The sequence below is a fragment of the Microcaecilia unicolor genome, chromosome 2 (assembly GCF_901765095.1).
Source record: "Microcaecilia unicolor chromosome 2, aMicUni1.1, whole genome shotgun sequence".
NCBI lineage: Eukaryota > Metazoa > Chordata > Amphibia > Gymnophiona > Siphonopidae > Microcaecilia > Microcaecilia unicolor.
The window spans coordinates 558,274,622-558,296,110 of record NC_044032.1 but is presented as its reverse complement, the minus strand read 5'-3'; the positions used below and the strand labels follow the sequence as shown (position 1 = coordinate 558,296,110).

General features: G+C 44.0%; 1 protein-coding gene across 1 annotated transcript in view; it reads right to left on the bottom strand.

Annotated features, from left to right (window-relative positions):
- Window positions 1–21,489, bottom strand: part of CEP135 (centrosomal protein 135) — a 445,305-nt gene that overhangs the window by 383,519 nt on the left and 40,297 nt on the right. The gene's annotated exons all lie outside the window — the stretch shown is intronic.

The following is a 21,489-nucleotide window of genomic DNA, read 5'->3' as shown; positions in this document are numbered from 1 at the left end:
TAGTTTTTCTCTCTTTCCCTCTCTCTGCACATGGCTCTGCTGGCTTAGCTGTTCTTTCTTTCTCTAAACACAGACCCAAGAGACAGCATTGTACCATGTACCTGTACTAAGTGCTGTGAGCCTAATATACTTTATATATCCAAACTCGTGTGGATTGTGTATTCTTTGGGAACCTACTGCCTCTACAAACTCACTGCCTCTGTGAACTGGACCCCAGGACCAACCCTAGACAACGATTGCTGACACTGATAGGTTTAGAGCAGAGTTTTATAACTATTACATGAACAGACTGGTCACTCTTCATTGAATTTTTTTTAATTACATGGTTAGTCATGCCATTTTGTCTGCCTCTGAATACCACACAGATGATCGTGTTACCGAAGCTGCATAAAGATCTTTGCTCCCCACATTTCTATCGTCCCATTTCTTTGTTGAATTTTGAAACTAAATTATTTGCTAAACTTTTGGCCATGTGTCTGGCTCGCTTTCTTTGGTGGACTGTTCTCAGGTGGGTTTTGTCCAGGGTACAACTGCTTTTAAGAACATTAGGAAGATCTTATGCCACTTAACTTTTGTTTCTTGCTAGTAAAAATAAAAATAAGATAGAACATGAAAAAAAAACAAAACAAAAAGTAAAACATAAAATACATTAAAGTAGTAAAGCAAGTTTAAATTTATAGCAGTAAGTCATTATAGACCTGTGAGGAAGCAAGGCAAGCTAAGAGTTGATCTGGCTCTTATGAAATGAGTCGCCACTGAGGTCTATGAATATTTAGCTTAAAAAACTGCTCTACTTCTGGTTTTCTTTGACACTATAAGATGCTGGGTTATATGAGACTTATCTGTTTGTTCTGCCCCTGTCTACTGTACTTGAGATACTTATGTGGGTCTATTGAAGTTGATCCCTCTCACCATATGCAATAACATTTTTATAAATGTTTTCTGGAGAACTGCACCTCTACAAAGCTTCTCCCTATCAACGGCGTATCCTGGTGTGAACTGTTTGGTGGGGTATACAGCGCAGAGGCATAAAACCTTTGAGATCAGTCGCACACCAGAAGGGCCAAGAAGGCAGCAGAAGGAAGTGTTCTTGTGGTTACCCTGAATGAGGCCATAATGTTCAAACTTTAAAAACACCTTACCGCAATCATGGAGCTGTCCCAAATACATTTAGCTATTCAAGAGATAAAAGATGGTTTTGGCTCTCAATCAGTGGTTTCTCCAAGTGGAGGGGCACATTGTCCAGCAGGAAGCACAAAAACTATGAGGCAAGGGAGGAAGTGATGTCACTGAACAGTATAGCTGCTTAAGCGGCAAGCTCCCGCTCATCCACAGTAATTTTAGGGGATTCTCCAGCACCCAGCAATATTTTTGAGCTTGTATTCATCAGTGGAAGACGGGTGGGTGACTGTGAACCTCCTTGGTGATGAACTCTCGATCAGATACCGTGGATCTCTCACAATACACATTTGCCTGCGGGACGAGCATGAAGCGTGTGGTGGGCCAAGAGCGGGAGGCCCCGCGCAAGCTGGCGCAGTCCGGGGACGCTTCTCCTAGGGATCTGTTTGCATCAGGAGGCGGACACTTGGGCCCGAGGCGGTGGCTTTCCCTGAACTGAAGGATTGGCTACAGGAGATTCGAACCAACCTCAAGGCTGTTCGCTCAGATTTGGCCACTCTGGGTGCTGACCTGTGTGGTGAGATACGTAATCTGGGTAACCAGTTGGAGGAAGCGGAGAGTCGCATTGACGAGCACGTGGAGGCAATGGGTTCGCTGGACAGACAAGTAGCAGATATCCACCTTGGGCAGCAACAGCTTGCCAATAAATTAGAAGATCTGGAAAACTGTAGCTGCCGGCGGAACCTGCGATTCCGGGGTCTTCCGTAAACCCTAGCATACCAAGACTGCCAATCAACGTGTGGTCAGCTCTCTGCTTTCAAATGCTGGGTCACAAATTGCTCCAGACACCATTTTGCTAGAGAGATCCCATATGGCTTTGGGCCCCACACAGAAAAACATTTCTAAAGATATCATCGCCTGCTTTCAGGATTTCAAGCTGAAGGAACGAGTTCTTAGAGCAGCGCGGCAAGCCCATAACTTTAAGTGGGATTCCTACGACGTGGAGATCTATGAAGACTTAGCCTCAGCCACCCTGAAGCGCTGAGCCGATTTGAAGCCTGTCACTATAAAGCTTCGCGAGATGGGTATCCGCTACAGATGGAGACACCCTTTTGCTCTCGTTTTCTATAAAAATAGACATATGCATCAAATCTCTTTCGGAAGCTTGCGAGGACCTCCCGGAGGGAGACCTAACGGCAGCGACCCCAGCCTTAGGCTCTGCTTGGCCTGCTTCATCCCTAAGTCCCATCCTAAGTGGAAGCAGGTGGCGAAGGGACACAAATGACTACGACGCCATCAATCGGCTGGCCAACTTCCCTGATGTGCTCCTCAGAGTTCCATTGGCTTTTGCCTGCTGTCTTATAATATATGGGCTCCTAGAGAGGCGAATTAGGCTGCAAAACTTGAGTTGTTGCAGGTGATATGGGGGGGGGGGGGGTATTTAGACCCTTCTGTAGTATTTTGATTCTTCCTATAGGGTGCTGGGGTTTCACAGTTTAATAGATGTTTGTTTTTCAGCATACTATTTACCTCTACGCCATTAATGATTGCTTGCTATGTGATAAGTTGTGGGTGGGGCTCGGGTCACACTTCCTCTGCTTGACGCCTTTTCTCATATGGATGAGGTGTCCTGGACATGTGTGTTGGGGGAGGAGGGAGTTGGGAGAGAGGAGGGTTTTTGTGGGTTTGTAATGTGTGTGGGATAGGATGTTATTTGGGACTGGTGGGAGGTTATGGAGGTGTGGGTATCTGAGGTAGGGAGAGGAAATTTGATGAGACTGCTGAATAGAAGGATGGCTTTAGGGTTTTCTTTCCCTCTGTTTCTCTCTCTTCTCTGTCTTCATGATATTACCTTACTACTCACCTAGATGACAGACATTTCTCTAGTGTTCCTGAATGCCAGGATTAAATACCCCAATAGCTTCTCTTTCGAGAGCTGCTTCGCTCGAAGGTGGAGATTGCCTTGATTCAGGCGACACACTTTAAAACAGCGCATGAACATTTATGTCATCACCATAGATATCTTTACTTTCATTTTGCATTTAATTGCAATACTAAAACTTGGGGGGGGGGGGGGTCCTGATAGCTTTTAACGATTCCAGACCCCGGGAGGTCTCGGTTGTCAGAGACAAAGGGGGACAGTTTTTGTTAATAACCTTTTCTTTAAGGGGTCAGAAATATACCTTAGTTAATGTGTATGGCCCTAATATGGAACGTGGGGAGTTTTTCAATTGCCTAGATCAGATCCTTTTGAACTACAGTGAAGGCTATATTAGTGGGAGGGGATTTTAACTTCACTCTAAACCCTCAGTTAGACAACACCTCATTATACACAATGAGACTGGGAGCGACTACAGGCCTTTCTTGCTCAATGGCTAGACCTTTGGCGCCATGCTAATCCTACCCTACGGGACTACACGTTTTTCCTCCGTACATAGTTCCCTTTCACAAATCGATTTTTGGTGGAGTGATGTTTTGATTCTCTCTCTAGTTCATAACCATCGAATCGTGCCACATACCTGGTCTGACCATACTGCATACCATACTGCAGCTGCACTTTTCCAGGGTATTGCGGGCTTCACCCTATTATCAGATATGACACATGCTTCGCAACTTGAACGTCATATCCACCTAAATGATAACGGGGATGTTTCACTAGGTATTTTATGGGAAGGCTTTAAGGCTGTCATACATGGCCACCTTATTGCATTGGAAGCTCATGTGCGAAAGGAACAATTTCATGCGGGGAAGTACACTTCGAAGGCGATTGGCAAGGGTGGAAAACTGACTACGTCAACAAGGACCCCACTCCCAACAACAGATCAAGCATATAAACTCCACACAGATATTCAAGAACTGCAGCTGGCAGATATTTCTGAACAACTTCAACAGGTGAGTCAGCAATATTTTGAGTTTAATCATAAGACTAGCAGACTTTTAGCTCATAAGATTAAACAACAGGCCAGCCATACGCATGTTTCTGGCCTTAGAGATAACGGTGAGATACACTCAGATCCGATTCAATTGCAATCCCTTTTTAGACAATACTATGAAGCACTGTATACTCCCAATACCCATCCTTCAGATGACTCCATATCATCATATCTAAGCCATGTCGATTTACCTAGATTAACTGAGGGAACCCAACAAATAATGTCTAGACCCATAACCCTAGATGAGATCCATCACGTGATCCATGCACTAGCCCCCAATAAAGCCCCAGGCCTAGATGGGTTCACTAATAAATTCTATAAGATCTTTGGTAAATAGCTGGCTCCGTTGCTTCTACACGTATTTAACTCCTTTGAGGAAGGCCAACCACTCGCGGGGACCTTGAATGTAGCCAATATAACAATTTTACCGAAACCAGGTAAAGACCCTCAACTGTGCAGTTCTTATAGGCCTATTTCTCTAATGGGAGTTGACTATAAAAATTTTCCTAAGATCTTAGCCTCTCGCCTACAACATTACCTTCCACTTTTGATTCAGGAAGATCAGGCAGGTTTTATTCAAGGGCATCAAACTTCTGATAATATACGTAGAGCTCTTCATATAATATATAAAGCCCAAGCCACGAGTTCCCCACTGTTTGTTATCGCTCGATGCCGAAAAAGCATTTGATAGGGTACACTGGCCATTCCTGTTTGCTGTCCTGGATAGGATTGGCATCACTGGCCAGTTCTCCAAATGGTTTTGCCTTATCTACACAGCACCCAGCGCATCTGTTCACGTTAAAAGCCAGTGTTCTCTGCCTTTTTCCCAATCTCGGAGGGGTTGAATCCTAGGTTTTGCTTTTTGCCGACGATATACTTCTCACATGAGTAGAGCCAAATATCTACTTCCCGGTGGTGTCCTCTATTCTGCAGGAGTATAGTGTGGTCTCCGGGTTCAAAATTAACATGAGCAAGTCAGAGGCTCTTAGTGTTAACCTCCCTGAACAACAGGTAGTTTTGCTACAATCTCATTTTGCCTTTCGCTGGGCCCTGCGTTACATTCGATATTTGGGGGTCCATCTGACCTGTCGTCTGGACTATCTTTACCAAGCAAATTTCCCCACCAAGGTGCACAAGTTGCTTTTACAATTAGATAAATGGGAGGGACTGACGCTTTCCTGGCTCGGGCACATTAGTGCAGTTAAAATGATCTTGCTCCCCAAATTACTATATCTATTTATGGTGCTCCCCATTTCCTTACTGGAGAAATTATTCCGAGGCCTACAATCCTGGGTTTTTTCATTTATTTTGAAAAAAAAAAGGGCCGCCGTGGGTGCGTTGCGAGGTGATTATCAAATGCGTGTGCAGGGAGGGATAGGTGTTCTCTCCTTTCTTCTCTACTATCAAGCAGCACTTCTCAGAATCCTAGCTGACTGGAAGAAGGGATCACACAAACTATGGAAATCCCTAGAACAGACCTAGCTGGATTCCTATCCCTTGAGAGCCATACCATGGTTACCCAGTCGACTTTTGAGAGAGGTTACTCGCGGGGCCACACCCTTGCTTCAATGACCTCTCTCCTTTTAGAGCAAGCTTCGTGAAAACTTTTTCCTGGAACATAAATATTTCATGCACATGTTTATCTGTTTTGCTCCACATTTTGTTCTGGGATCGTTAGACCCCCTGCTATCGTTCCTGGGAGGATTTGGGCTTCTGTGAACTTGGCCAGATCTGGGAAGATGGAACTGTCGTTATTTGATGAGATATTATTATTAGCATTTGTAAAGCGCTACCAGATGCACGCAGCGCTGAACATGTGACACAGAGAGAGACAGTCCCTGCTCAAAAGAGCTTACAATCTAAAAAATACAGACAAGACAATTAAGGGTGAGGGAAGTACTGGGTGAGAAGGAACAAGGGGAGGGCAATTGAGAAGTGGCTAGGAGCCAAAAGCAATGGTGAAAAGATGGGTTTTCAGCATAGATTTGAAGACAGGTAGAGATGGAGCTAGACGTACAGGCTCTGCTGCGAGGGAAAAGGAACGAAGCCTGGAGTTAGCAGTGGAGGAGAAGGGGGACGACAAGAGAGATTTGTCCAGTGAGCAGCGTTCACGGGGAGGAATGTAGGGAGAGGTGAGAGTGGAGAGGTAATGAGGAGCTGCAGAATGGATGCATTTAAAGGTCAGTAAGAGAAGTTTGAACTGTATGCGGAAGCGGACAGGGAGCCAGTGAAGTGACAAGAAGTGGGCTAGTGTGAGTATAACGATTTTGGCGGAAAATAAGTTGTGCTGCAGAATTTTGGACAGACTGGAGAGATGGCTGAGTGGAAGACCAGTGAGAAGTAAATTGCAATAATCCAAGCGAGAGGTGACAAGGGTTTGGATAAGGGTTTTGGTAGCGTATTCAGAAAGGAAGGGACGAATTTTGCTAATGTTGTAGATAAAGAAACGACAGGTTTTGGCGATCTGTTGAATATGCGCAGAGAAGAAGAGAGAGGAATCAAAGATGATTCCAAGGTTACGAGCCGAGGAGACAGGGAGGATGTGACAGCCATTAACAGAGATAGAGAATGGCGGAAGAGGGGAGGCGGGTTTAGGGGGAAAAATGAGAAGTTCAGTTTTAGTCATGTTTAGCTTCAGATGTTCATATCTGACGAATATGGTATCCCTGCTTCCAATACCTTTCAATACTATCAACTCCGAGATTTTATCTCACGAAGGGCGAGAGGGGAGTTGGGCTTAACAGAGATCTCTCTGGAACGAGCAATGACTAGTGGGGGAAGGAGGGGGTGTTTCCAGGATATATAGGGCTCTTCTCTCATGTAATAAACCCATTATGCATTATCTGTTGAAATGGGAGAAGGCACTAGGTGTATCCAATGATTATGTACAATGGGAAAGAATATTTAAATCCTTACTTAATTACATAAGTATTGCCAAACTGGGAAAGATCAAAGGTCCACCAAGCCCAGTATCCTGTTTCCAGCAGTGGCCAATCCAGGTCACAAATACCTGGCACGATCCCAGAAAAGCTCAATACACTTTATGATGCTTATCCCAGAAATAAGCAGTGGATTTTCCCAAGTCAATTTAATAATGGTCTATGGACTTTTCCTTTAGGAAGCCGTCCAGACCCTTTTTAAACTCCGCTAAGCTAACCGCCTTTACCACATTCTCTGGCAACGAATTCCAGAGTTGAATTATACGTTAAGTGAGGAAAACTTTTCTCCAATTCGTATTAAATTTACTACTTTGTAGCGTCATCGCATGCCCCATAGTCTTAGAATTTTTGGAAGAGTAAACAAATGATTCACAACTACCCGTTCCACTCCACTCATTATTTTATAGACCTCTATCATATCTCCCCCACAGCCGTCTCTTCTCCAAGCTAAAGAGCCCTAGATGCTTCAGCCTTTCCTCATAGGGAAGTCGTCCCATTCCCTTTATCATTTTTTTCGCCCTTCTCTGTACCTTTTCTAATTCCACTATATCTTTTTGAGATGTGGTGACCAGAATTGAACACAATATTCGAGGTGCGGTTACACCATGGAGCGATACAAAGGCATTATAATGGCCTTACTTTTGTTTTCCATTCCTTTCCTAATAATACCTAACATTCTATTTGCTTTCTTAGCTGCCGCAGCACACTGAGCAGAGCATTTCAACGTATCATCAACAACGACACCGAGATCCCTTTCTTGGTCAGTGATTCCTAACGTGGAGCCTTGCATGACGTACCTATAGTTCGGGTTCCTCTTTCCCACATGCATCACTTTGCACTTGCTCACATTAAATGTCATCTGCCATTTAGACGCCCAGCCTGCTAGTCTCGTAAGGTCCTCTTGTAATTTTTCACAATCCTCTTGTGATTTAACCACTTGAAATACAGAGTGGTATTGCGTTACAGTTCTTGAGTGACAGAGTAAATTAGGTAATCAAGGAGGAAGAGTTAAGTTTTGTCCAGTTCTGGTGTAGTTTTGTTGTGTTGCAGGGTTCAGGTGTTTAAGTTGTATCGTTTTGGTATGCCTTTTTGAACAAGTTGGTTTTTAATGATTTCCGGAAAGTTTGTTAGGTCGTGGATTGTTTACATGACGTTTGGTAGTGCATTCCATAGTTGCATGCTTATGTAGGAGAAGCAGGATGCATAGGTTGATTTGTATTTTAGTCCTTTGCAGCTTGGGTAGTGTAGATTTAGGTATGTGCATGTTGACCTTTTTTGTGTTTCTGGTTGGTAAGTCTATGAGGTCTGCCATGTATACCGGGGCCTCACCGTGAATAATTTTATGAACCAGGGTGCAGATTTTGAACACAATTCGTTCTTTGATTGGGAGCCAATGCAGTTTTCCTCGCAAGGGTTTGGCACTTTCAAATCTCGTTTTTCCAAATATGAGTCTGGCTGCGGTATTTTGGGCAGTTTGGAGTTTCTTAATGACTTTTTCTTTGCATCCCGCATAGATTGCATTGCAGTAGTCTAGGTGACTTAGTACTATTGATTGTACCAGGCTGCGGAATATTTCCCTCAGGAAGAAAGGTTTTACTCGTTTGAGTTTCCACATTGATTGGAACATTTTCTTTGTTGTAGTTTTCGCTTGGCTTTCTAGCGTGAGGTTTTGGTCGCTTTTAACTCCGAGAATTTTCAGGCTGTCTGAAACAGGAAGGGTGTAATCTGGGATGTTTATATTGGTGGGTTTATTCGTGTTGTATTGGGATGAGAGGATGAGACAGTGTTTTTTTTTCTGCGTTGAGTTTTAGTTGAAATGCATCTGCCCATGAGTTCATGATTTGCAGGCTGACTTTGATTTAGTTTGTGATTTCTGTTAGATCGTGTTTGAACGGGATATATATCGTGATATCATCCGTGTAGATGTAAGGGTTAAGGCCTTGGTTGGATAGGGATTTGGCTAGTGGGGTCATCAGGTTGAAAAGGGTCAGTGATAACGGTGATCCTTGGGGTACTCCACATTCTGGTTTCCATGGTGAGGATATATTCGAATTTGATAACACTTGTTATGTTCTTGTGGATAGGAAACCCTTGATCCAACTAAATACACTTCCACCGATCCCGAAGTATTCTAGGATGTTTAGTAGTATTTTATGGTTTACCATGTCGAACGCACTAGACATGTCAAATTATAGGAGAAGTATGCTTTTGCCAGTTGCAATTTCTTGTTTGAACTTGGTTAGGAGAGTAATTAGTACTGTTTCGGTGCTGTGATTGGAGCGAAATCCTGATTGTGATTCGTGTAGTATTGAGAATTTGTTTAAGTAGTCGGTAAGTTGCTTGGTTACCATGCTTTCCAGCAGTTTGACTACCAGAGAGATAGATGCTACCGGGCGGTAGTTGGTGATTTCATTTGCTTTTTTTCTTTGTATCTTTAGGTATTGGGGTGAGTAGTATGTTGCCTTTGTCCTTAGGAAAGAGTACATGTTGCAGCATGTAGTTTAGGTGTGAAGTCTGCTATGAAGCATTGAGGGGGAGATTTTATTAAGTAGTTGGGGCATGTGTCCAGCTTACAGTGAGTCTTGGCGAACCTATTAATCGCTTGGGTGACGATTTCATCGGTAAGGAGAGCGAAGATTGTCCAGATTCAGTCTGCTGAGTATTCACCGAGGATTGGGTCCAGGCAGTCAATGAATTTTTCTATGTCGGTGGTGTTCTGTGGTAATGTGTTGCATAGGTTTATAATTTTCTCATTGAAGTATTTAGCAAGTTTGTCTGCAGATGGGGTGTCTGTGTTGGTTGTGGTAACTGATGTAGTATCTAGTAATTTATTCACAAGTTGATATAGTTTGTTCGTGTCTTTGTAGTCTGGCCCTATTTAGGTTCTGAAGTAAGACCTTTTGCTTTGTCTTATTGCATATTTTCTTTGCATTTGTTTCGATGCATTAAGTATGGGTTCATCTTATTTTCTTCCATGCTCGTTCAAGCCTCCTAGCTTGTGTTTTTAGTTTTTTCAGTTCTTCGTTATACCATGGTATCGAGTTGTGTCTTCGTGAGGTTCTTGTTTGTAGTGGTGCTATATCGTCTAATATGCTTCTGCATCTGTTATCCCAATCTAGGAGAAAGTGTATCGAGTCCGTTTGTGCTTTCTATTCGTTATTGTATATCTGTTGACAGAATATTTCAGAGTCTATTTGGCCTCTCGTGGTGCAGGTTGTGTGTTCTTGTGTATGGTATGAGTCTTTTTTCCGCCATTGTAGGGATAGGTTTCATTTGTAGTGGTCTGACCATTTTGTATCTGATAGTATTAGGTTCTGGTCTGAAGACAATTGGTGTGTGATAAGGTCAAGTGTGTGCCCTTTGACATGGGTTGCTTGCATATGTGGCCAATTAAGGCCGCATAGTTGGAGGAATTCCTTGCATTCACATGCATTGGTAGAGTTAGGGTCTTCTAGGTGTAGGCTGATGTCACCTAGTATAAGTAGATTGGAATTAGATACACAGGTGTTTGATATGAAATCCATAAAGTGAGATTGGCATTCGTACCAGTCACTTGGTGGTCTGTAAAACAAAACACAGTTTAGGTGGTCAAGCAATGCTGTATGGTGAATGCTGTATGGTGGATTCTGACTGAGGCGATATCTAGTTGGGGTGTTATGGACTTGGCTACGGTTACTATGGTGAAGTGGGATCTATGGATTAGTGCTATGCCTCCGCCTCTTTTTTCTTTTCTGGTCCAGTGAGTGATTTTGTAGACTGGGGAGCACAGATCTAGAATTATGGGGTCCTTTTGATCATGGATCCAGGTTTCACTGATGAATAGTAGGTCAAGGTTGTCTGACGTGATCCAATCTGTTATTATTGTTGTTTTGTTAACTACTGATCTGGCGTTGATGTATCCCACTTGAATTCTTTGGTAGGGGTCAGCTATGTTCAGAGTTATGTTGATTTTTGTTAGTTGTCTTTTCTCTTGTAATATGTGTTTGTTATGACCTTTCTTTCGTTTGTGTTGATTTTGTCTGCGTATTGGAGATCTTTCATTATTTTGGTTGTTGTCAGTTTGGTGGGATATGTTGTATCTAGACAGTCTAGTGAAATTGTGTATTGTTGGTATGATGTTGGTTTCTGTGAGTGGGGTGGATAGAGTGTAGTGGATCAGGGATATGTAGTAAACTATTAGGAGCACTTTGATGGTGTTCATTGTGGTGTCGGTTCGCTTTGGGCTGCTGGATGACTGCGTATGATGGTTAAGTTGTTGGGCTTTGTTCTTGGGATGGTATCTATGGAGGTCTGAAGTGGCTCTGAGACCCTAAAATATTGGTGAGCGGGTTGATTGGTTAAAAATGACTGATTTACTCACACTTAGTTGTTCAGAAATTTGTTTCCCATAGATCTGAGAGGTAGAGCTGTTTCAGAGATTGGAGGTAGAAGCCTAATGAAAAGGTGGCTTTGATTCCGGGCAGTTGTGCCAGTAGAGGTAGTTCAAAGCTGGATGGTCGGAATGTGCTGGTCTTTCAGCGCCGTGCCCCAGTTCCGTGGAGATTGTCCTCCATGGTGCCCTCGTTGCTCCTCGTTTACTTTATTGTGTATGTTTTAATTTTGTAATCCACCTTGTCGCCCCGGCGGGCATCAGGTCCGCCGGTCCACTCACATCAACTTCAAAGGTGCCATCCGGCAGGGAATGCTGCAGCCCAGCACAGGAGGAGGCTGTGCCGGCTTCTAGCGGCTTTCGACAGCCTGTCTAGGGATGGTGCTGCAATCAGGTGCTGCTGCGGTGCTGCCCTCACTCAGCTCCTCCACCTCTCGCCATTAGTGTCGTCCAGAACGTTGCCGCTCCTCGTGGTTGCGCCACCGTGGTTCCTGTGCTACCATGGTAGCTCTCCTGGATGCCGACGGGTCTTGTGCCATTCCACTCAGGACTCAGCATGGGTGGCCGGTGGAGGATCACTGGGAGCGCGTTCGCCAACGGCGTGTCCCGTGCAGCAGTCTGTGTGGGAAGGGTAGGCCGTCCGCCTCGTTCCTGGGTGGCTGACGGGTAGGGAAGCTGAGTTAGGCACGCGTCCGTCTCCTCAATGGGCCCGTGTTATCCCTCGTGTGGAGAGGCCACGCTCGCCTCTCGACCTCGAGCGGCTGCAATGTGGCTCACCGGTTCTGCATGGTCTCCAGGATCACCGGCTCGATGCGCTGCCTGTCTCCACTTATTTCGTGGCTCCCAGAGCATCGTTCTCCAACGTTGACTGCCTCCACCACTCCCAAGGCCCGGAGCTCTTTCGGATGAGTCCTATGCCGTCGCCATATCATCCCTTTATCAGTTTTTAAGCAAAATTAATAATTCTGAAATTCACCATATCATGCTACAAATCAACTGAAAAAAAACCAAAAACAAAACTAAGGGCCTGATATTCAAATTTGAATGTTGATGGCTTTAACTCACCAGTGAAGAGGACTAAGGTCTTAGCCCTGATTTGTAAGACGGGAACAGATATTGCATTTTTGCAAGAGACACATTCAGTAGCATGGGAACACAAGAAACATAAGCTATCCTGGGTGGGAGAGATATTTTACTCCTCATTTAGTGGGCGTCAGAGTATTGCTACTACTACTTATCATTTTATAGCGCTACTAGATGTATGCAGTGCTGTACACTTGAACATGAAGAGACAGACCCTGCTCAACAGAGCTTACAATCTAATCAGGACAAACAGGACAAATAAGGGATAAGGGAAATACTTAAGGTGGAAGTGATAAACAGACATGGGTACTGAACAAGTGAAAAGGGGCTAGGAGTAAAAAGCAGCCTCAAAACGGTGGGTTTTTAGCCTAGATTTGAAGACGGACAGAGATAGAGCTTCACGTACTGACAAGTCTATTCCAGGTGTTTGGTGCAGCAAGATAAAAGGAATGGAGTCTGGAGTTGGCAGTGAAAGAGAAGGGCACAGATAAGAGAGATTTACCCATGGGGAGGAGCACAGGGAGAGATAGGAATGGAGAAGCACTGAGGAGCTGCAGACTGAATGCACTTGGAAGTCAATAAGAGGAGTTTGAACTGCATTTCTGATCCATAAGGAACTGCCCTTTAATGTATATAAAACTGTTCAGGATAGAGAGGCAGGTTTGTTCTTGTGCTGGGAGAGCTCTGGGGTCAGAGAATTCTACTGGGTTCAGTTTATGAACCTAATATCTACACTCATAAGTTTTTTTCAGCTTTGGTGACTCATTTGGCTGCTTACCCAAACTATCAATTGCTGATTGGAGATTCTACATCACTGCTAAGCCCTTGATTGATTGCAAACCAGTCAAGGTGGGGGGGGGGGGGGGGGGGGGGGGGGGGGGGGGGAGTGGGGAAGAAAGACCACACTACTAAAGGTGAATTTTTTATGCAGCAACTTGGGATTGTGGATGTGGTGGTGTACTCAACCCAGATGACTATCTTACTTACTTCTCTCATGTGCATGTGTATGCTTGATTAAGTTGTTTACTGTTTTCTCAACAGACCATATCATGTGTTACTAAAATACGTATTGATGTACTTACTGTGTCAGATCATGCCCCGGTTATAGCCATCTTGAATTTTTCTAAATAAAGATGCTGACTATTTAGAAGCTCTCCCCTCACCTCGTAACAGGGACCCTGACATATTTTCTCAGAAATAAATGTCAGGAATATGACTCCACCACCTCACTTGAGGAGGTTGGCCCAGTGGTGTACTGGGAGAAATCTAAGGTGGTTTTGAGGGGTCATATTCTGGCTTATCAGGCCCATCTTAAGCGAACTTGGGAGGGGAAGCTTGCAGCGCTTACTAAGGACATGCAGGAGTTGAAGAGAACATGTGTCTCAAATGGACCTCCCTACTAAACAAAAATTTAGCAGAGGTTCATAAGGAAAATGATAGTTTATTGACTCAAAGAGCTGAATGACAACTTTACTTTCAATGCTATACGCTGTATAATTGGGGGGGGGGGGGGGGGGGGGGGGGAGAGAATGGGAAAGCTAATGGCAAACTTGGTCCATCCCCCTAAGAAAAAACAAATATTACTAGCATCAAGGAAGTGCCAGGTACATGACTTGTTAATATCCGCCAAATCTCCCAGCAGTTTGTCAAGTTCTATGAGAATTTGTAAAGGAACTACAGATGAAGCCATTCAAGACTCTTTTTTTCTCTAAGTTACAGCTTCCCCGTTTTAATGACAACCAGGTCAGTAGCTTAATAGACTAGTCACTTCTGCAGAACTTTCTGTGTCATTAAATGGCTCAAACTGACTACGGCACCTGGGCTGATGGGTTGGGACCCAAAATATTAGAAAATCTTGAGTGATTTGGTGGTTCCTTTGCAGCTTATGTGCAATGGTCTTTTGGAGGCACAGACACATGCTAGGCCAAATGTGGCATGTGATTCTTCTCCAAAACCTGGGAAAGATATGGGAGCAGCCAGGTTCTTATCACCCCATATCATTGCTTAATCAGGATGTTAAGATCTTGGTTGCAGTATTGACAATTCCCTTGGTTATTCACGAGGTCCAGGTAGGGTTCCGTCCCCGGAAGTTATGCGTCCATGAATTTGTGTAAAGTTATGATGGCCCTGCATGAAAATAAGGGAAAGTCTTCCCAGGCAGTTATAGCCAGCCTTGATATTGAAAAGGCCTTTGACAGTGTGCTTTGGCCACATTTGTTCTGGGTGCTAGATCACTTTGGTTTGCATAGAAATGTTGTGTTCTGTATTCAGGCCTTATACACTAACTCGCAAGTGCAGCTGATTATTAATGGGAAGCTTTCCTCGCCTCTAAATTTACTGAGGGGTATACGAAAGGGCTGTCCTCTTCCTCACCGCCCCCCCCCCCCCCAACACTTCCTTTTAGCTTTAGAGCCTCTGGCGGTGAGGATTCGGCAGGGTCCGGACAAAGTATACAGATTGGAGGTTCTGAAACTCACTTGAATATGTTTGTTGATGATATACTTTTATACATGAACCAGGGATCTGTGAATTTAGCCCATCAATTTGACACCTTCTAATGTCTCCGCGTCATCTGTGATAAATCCGATGTCATGCCCCTGTAAGGTATCGGGGGGGGGGGGGGGGGGGGGGGAAGAGTTGACAGAGGGGACTCCTGATTAAATCCATAATTCACAATATGAAGTATCTCGGTATCTTTCTAAAACTTCCTTCTCAATAATGTCTCAGCGCAATATAGTGGCACTTACTGATAAAATCACATCTCTGTCAAGAATGGAGTGACCTTCCAATGTCCTTCATGGGTAGGGTGGAACTTGTCAAAATGGTTATGATCTATAAGTTGCTTTACCCTTTACACTCCCTTTCCGTTTGGTTTCACCATAAGAAGGAGCTGGTTTTTAAAGTCCATTTTTCGCAAATTTCTGTGGCGAGCACAAGCTGCCCGCATTGCCTACTCTAAGTTAATTTTAGACAAGTTGCAGAGTGGAGTAAACTACCTAGATCTCCATACTTATAATGTAGCACTGTTGTTGCGTTGGAGTCATGAGAAGGTGACGGGGGTACAGAAGTTTTTTCCTCTGGCTATGTTACAGTCTGGTGTCAGTTATATTCATGTATTAACTTACTTCATGGGGACCCTCCTCATGTGAGAGACTTCTATGGGAGACTCCAGTTCTTGAACCCTTTTTGGTTCGCCTGGAAGTGATGGCAGAGGCATCAGGGAGGGGAACACCTCAGGCACCTTGCTTCCTGACCTTGGTGGGTAATCCGGCCTTTCCTTCAGGGGTGGGAGAATCCAGCTTTTGACTTTGGGAGCGACACAGTTGCTCTGCCTTCTCTCAACTCCTGCAGGTGGGGAGTGATGGGGGTTTCCCCTCATTTGAACAAATTCAACATCACTGGGATCTTTCTTATATTCATCGCTGGGCTTATTTTCAAGCATGCCAGTCTTACACATCTGTTTGGTGAAGTGTAAGTCGCTACTAAACTGGATGCTCAATTTGCTTCCATCCCCCCTCTTAATAACCTTTCAACTTGGAATCGGAAGGTGAAAGATACTTCCAAAAGGCAGAGCATTACTACACTTCAATAGCGATGGCAACCGGACCAGGGACAAACTTTTTCTGATACTTTTTTCTCTACCTTTTTGCCTCTACCTTCTTCTTAAAGGTAGTAGATCTTCGGGAGACAATTTAAATACTTGCACAGAGCGTACATCACTTGAGCACTGGGGTGTAATTTGTAGCTCTGATACGTTGCCACTTGTATAGAATGCAAGGTCCATTCGGGTACTTTGCTACACTCTTTTGGAGTGCCCAAAACTTAATTTGCGGACCTGGGCTTTGAGGTCTTTGGAAAACACAATCCGGTAGGAGTTGTCTTGGGAGTACAGTACTCTACTGTTAGGATCTCCGCAGACCCTGCTGGATCGAGGCCTGTCTGTGACAACTTGCTGGCTTTTGTGAATTGCTTTAGTGTTGTTGAAGAAAAATTATTTCACAGTTTTAGACCTCAGAGGATAGCCCTTCCGTTGACATGTGGCCTCAACATATGACCCACTACAAATCAACCAACAGGGTGTGGAAAAAATTCATTTGAAATAAATAATAACTATACTACTTTTTCCACTAAACAATACTGAAAATGAAAAAAAAAATCAGTATTTTCTTCAAATGTAATTCAAATTTACTATGGAGGAAAAAAGAGCCTCACAGAGCTCCTAGACAATATAGCGTCTATTGGAGCTAAAGCGGATCTTAAATCTTAATCTGATCCTCTGTTCATCATTGGCTCTAAAAAAACCTCCAGAATATCATATATTCATTGCTCACTAACGCATATGAATAATTTATGAAAGTAACTGTTGTGACAAAGTTTAAATTTCATCAAATGGTTGTTTCACAATATATTAGAACTTGATGCAAAATGAGCACTTATCTTTACACTACAGGACTTTAAACTCGATTCTTCAGACGCTCCTAGCCAATGGTGGCCAGCGTTTCGAAAAAACTGCTTCAGGGCTTTGGTAGCGCTAGTCCTTTGAAAGACGCTCTAGCGATAGTCTCCAGTGCTCTACATTGCCTCAGCATATGAAACATGTGGCTGCTGATGAACTTCTGAGAGAGTAAGAGAAAAGGACTACTCCTGAACAGAACCAATATATTTACCTCTGGTCTCAATATGCTAACAAGACATCCTTATAAACCTTGCCCGTTGCCCTGCTGGGGAGGTAGGGGCATTTCTGGATTACTTTCCCATGGGGTTCCATTGGGGTGTGTTTGAGGGGGTGAGTGAGGTGTGAGAGGGGTGTAGTGTAGGTTGTATGTGTGGGTGTAGAAGGTGTCATTGGAGATAAGTGAATGGTTTTTTTTGGTTATTTGGTTTACATTATAAATAACATTATAAAAAAGTTGTATTACTGCATTGTACGAAGTAGTGGCGTAGCTACGTGGGGCCTGAGGGGGCGGGGGCCCCCGCAGATTCACCCCAGGACCCCCCTCCCGGCGAACCCGCCCCCGCCGCCGCCTACCTTTACTTTGCTGGCGGGGGATCCCACTCCCGCCACCCGACGTCTTCTCAGTCCTTCCTGCACTTCAATTTGTTGCTGACGTCCTGCACGTAATTATACGTGCAGGACGTCAGACTCAGAGAACAGTTCTGTTCTCTGAGTCTGACGTCCTGCACGTACAACGTGCAGGACGTCAGCAAACAAATTGAAGAGCGGGAAGCGACTAAGAAGAAGACGTCGGCTGGCGGGGAGTGGGATCCCCCGCCAGCAAAAGTAAAGGTAGACTGCAGCGGCGGCGGGTTCGCGGCGGGAGGGGGGCGGGCAATGTCGGCGGTGGGGGGGGCGGCGCCGGGGGGAGGGCTAAAATGTGCCCCCTCCCCCGGGCTCGGACCCCTCTCCCACGGAAGGCTGGCTACGCCCTGGTACGAAGTAGTGGTTACATCTGTTTATCAATATGGTCTTTTTATATCACACATCAGTTCTGTACATTGCTGTAAACATGTGAAAATACAGCATTTTAAAAAAAGTGAGACGCTAACTGTTGGGTTGATGGCATGTAGTGGTAATCAGTTGGGACTGAAGTAGCAGTAAGGGATTTACCGTTAAGTACTTTGTAAAGAACAGCAGCGTTGGGAGCTTTGGTAATTTTTTTCAGTATAGTATGTGCATTTAACATTCAGAATGGTTGTCCTATAGGTAGAAGCTGCTATCTTAAAATTGGATAGGGTACCACTAGTGCATTGGTATCGCCATAGGCGTTCTGCTTTCCATAGGTGACATTTAGGTTTCGCAAGCTTGAAGTGTACCATGCGTATGCGACACGACAATGAGAACTGGTTATTTGTTCTTGGAGTGGGGAAATATTGTTAAGGTTTTCCTAAACCAAGGTGTCCCATTGATTTGTTCTGTCATCTAATGGCAGTTGGGAAAAGGTGTCAATGTCTAGTTTGGAATGCTATAATAATGTTTGAGAAGTACGTTTGCTAAGGTCTCTATGAGAGGTATGAGTTAAGGTGATGGTAGGGAAAGGAGTATGTTTATGTTTATTCCAGGACTTGATATACTGCCTTAAAACAAGGTCAAAGCAGTGTACTTAAAACAGTATTTAAAAGAGTCAAGGAAAATCAGAAAAGAACTCCATTAAAACAAGAAAGAACCCATTCACACAAATTATACGGCAAAAAAAGTATCACTCCAAGGGCAAATTGAAAGCAATCTTAAAGAAATAGCTTTTCAGAAGCAACTTGAACTTAGACAGAGAAGCTCAGACGTGATGTAAGATGGGAGGTTGTTCCAAAGATTGGGGGTAAAAAGAAGAATGCAGATCTGGTGGATTCATAGTGGGCCAGTTTGAGGGATGGGAGGACTAAACAGTGGGCATCATGTGTAGTACATTTGAAGAAAATTAAAGTGGTCACACCATGGTAATGGAAGCAAAGTAAAGTTATTAAGGGAAGGTGACGCGTTGTAAAATGAGAGTACCAGATCAAGAATATGACCTCCTGAATGGGTAGGGTTTGCAGAGATGATGAGCTTAAAGTGCAAGGACTCCACTAATGGAATGGAATCTGAAATGAAATTGGTAAGATGAAGACAGGAAGAGTATATAACTGCAAGGCCTCCTCCACGACAGAGTTTCCGAATAATGACAAAGTTATGATAGTTAGGTGGTGAGGCATAATTTATAAAGGCCATATCCGTGTCCATCAACCATGTTTTAGTGAAACAGAGAATGTCCTATTTGTATAAAAGGATGAAGTCATAAATAAAGTGATAGTTACTGCATAGAGAGTGGGGTCAAGGAGGCCAACATGCAAAGAAGACTTAGATAAGATGTTCTAATGGGAGCAGGGTTAGAGCTTCTAAGAGGATGAAAAATGATAGCTACCCTGTCACTTCAGGGTAGGCGGGACTTGGCAGCAAGGAACCACTTCTGGAGCAGACCTGTCAGTTCTAGGTGAGCAGGGCTTGGTAGAAAGGAACTGTCGAATTTGGAGTGGTCTACAAGGCTTCTGAGGGCTACTGAAGCCGCCTGTAAAATGCAGAGTGCAACATGCAGCAAGCAGGTACAGCACAAGTAAAGCTACCTCTACTGCCAGCACTGCTTCACACAATTCTAAGCATGGAATGGTGATTTGGTTGTGGTGCTAACTTGGTTTACCAAAGATGAATCCCATGAGATAACCCATCTTCATCTGTAGCTTTCAAGTAGGCCGCTGTAATTATGGCTTTTTCAGAAGCGATGCAAATCTCCAGGCAATACTGAGTGCTGCAGAGATGTGTGTGGGATGTGCAGTTGTTAAAGAATCTTGTCCCATTTCTGGTGGAAGTGGGACATCCCACCACCAGTACTTTGGGAAAGCTCCCTCAGTAAGCATGTCCTTGAATGGTGACTGGAACCACAAACCCCAGTGGATCGTACAGACTATTGAATGTGGACAAGACACTCTGTGTGTTTATATTTTCTCTTGGGCACAGACTTGAAAGGTAATAACGTCTTGTTAGATCCCAATGTAATCCAAAGTTTCTTTGAAGAGAGGGGTATCTACTTTTAGATCTAAATCCTTTAAATCTTTGGCATGATACTCTGCAGGACATGCTCTCATTACTTCTGGACTGTTGGAGGCGATATTGTAAAGTGTCAGCTTGGCCTCTGTCATCATTGCTTGCATTCTTTTTAACAAGTCAATGGCTTCTCCTATGGTAGGTAAGGACTCAAACCATCATTAATGTAAAAGTCTCTTTCAATAAAGTGTCCGGCATCCATGCCATACCCTCTCCTTCTTGGACTCCTTCTAAGCCCGTAGGTTTCCACTGGAGGTGATAGACTGTTACCAAAAACGTGAACCCTTATTCTGTTTTCCACAGTCTTCTGGTTGATGTCATTTGTCATGGTACCACAAGAATCTCAAATAGTTTCTGTAGTCTGGGTGTATGACAAAACAGTAGAACATTTGCTGAATATCTGCTGTTATGGCGATGGGTTCTTTTCTAAAGCAAATTAAGACTCCTAATAAGCTGTTGATCATGTCAGGCTCAGAAAGCAGCACATTGTTGAGTGAAATCCCCTGAAACTGAGCATTGGAATTTAACACAATCCTGATCTGGCCTGGTTTGTGTGGGTGACACACACCAAAAATAGGCAAGTACCAACATTCTTCATGGAGATGCCTCTGCATGCCATTATCCAGCATGTTTTGCATGACCGTTATAAAGTGCTGTATTGTCTCTGGTTGCCTTCTTATAGTCTTCTGCAATGAAGTGAGTGAAGAGAGAGCTTCCTCACTTATTGGAGAGTTGTGATCTGGACGTCTGAAATGGTAAAGGAGCTACCCAACTGTTTGACTCGCCTTTAGAGAATTTCTTATCCATGATTCTCAAGAACTCTTTTCTTCTGAGAGTCGTTTGTCATCATCCTTGGTGAAACTGAATTTCCTAGATGTTCTCCTAAATCTGGTGAAGAGGTATTCTGACACAAGGTTGAGCCAGGGCCTGGTTCTTCCCAGCTGAAAACCTCTTATATGCAGATGGTTATGACAAGGCGTGAGCAAGGTGGTAAGCCCATTCTCTAAAATGCATGTTTTGTATACATCTGCAGTTGGTCTCCTCAATCTAAGGCAGACGTCACCTACTATCACCAATCTCAAGGTGAGTCGGTAGGCATTTGGAACGACAAGTGAACCTGCACATAACTCACAAGCTCTGATCAATCTTGGTACATCTCTTCCCAATAAGATCTCAGCATTTGGGACAAAGGTTGCAGATACTCTATTATAGATTGAAAATGAGGATGGTTTGGTAATTTCCTCCCTGTTACCAAGTATCATATTACACTCAATGAGAGTCGGTAGATATGTCTTATTGCTGCCATCCATTGCTTCTATTACATATCTACTTGCTCTTCTTCGTGTCCTCTGTCATCCCTGTACAGGTCTTGATGTTATAGGGATAGCAATCTCCCTATATGTCAAATAAGTCAAAGAATTATGTCCTTGGCAGGGACTGGTTACTCTGCTCATCTACGATGACATACATCTT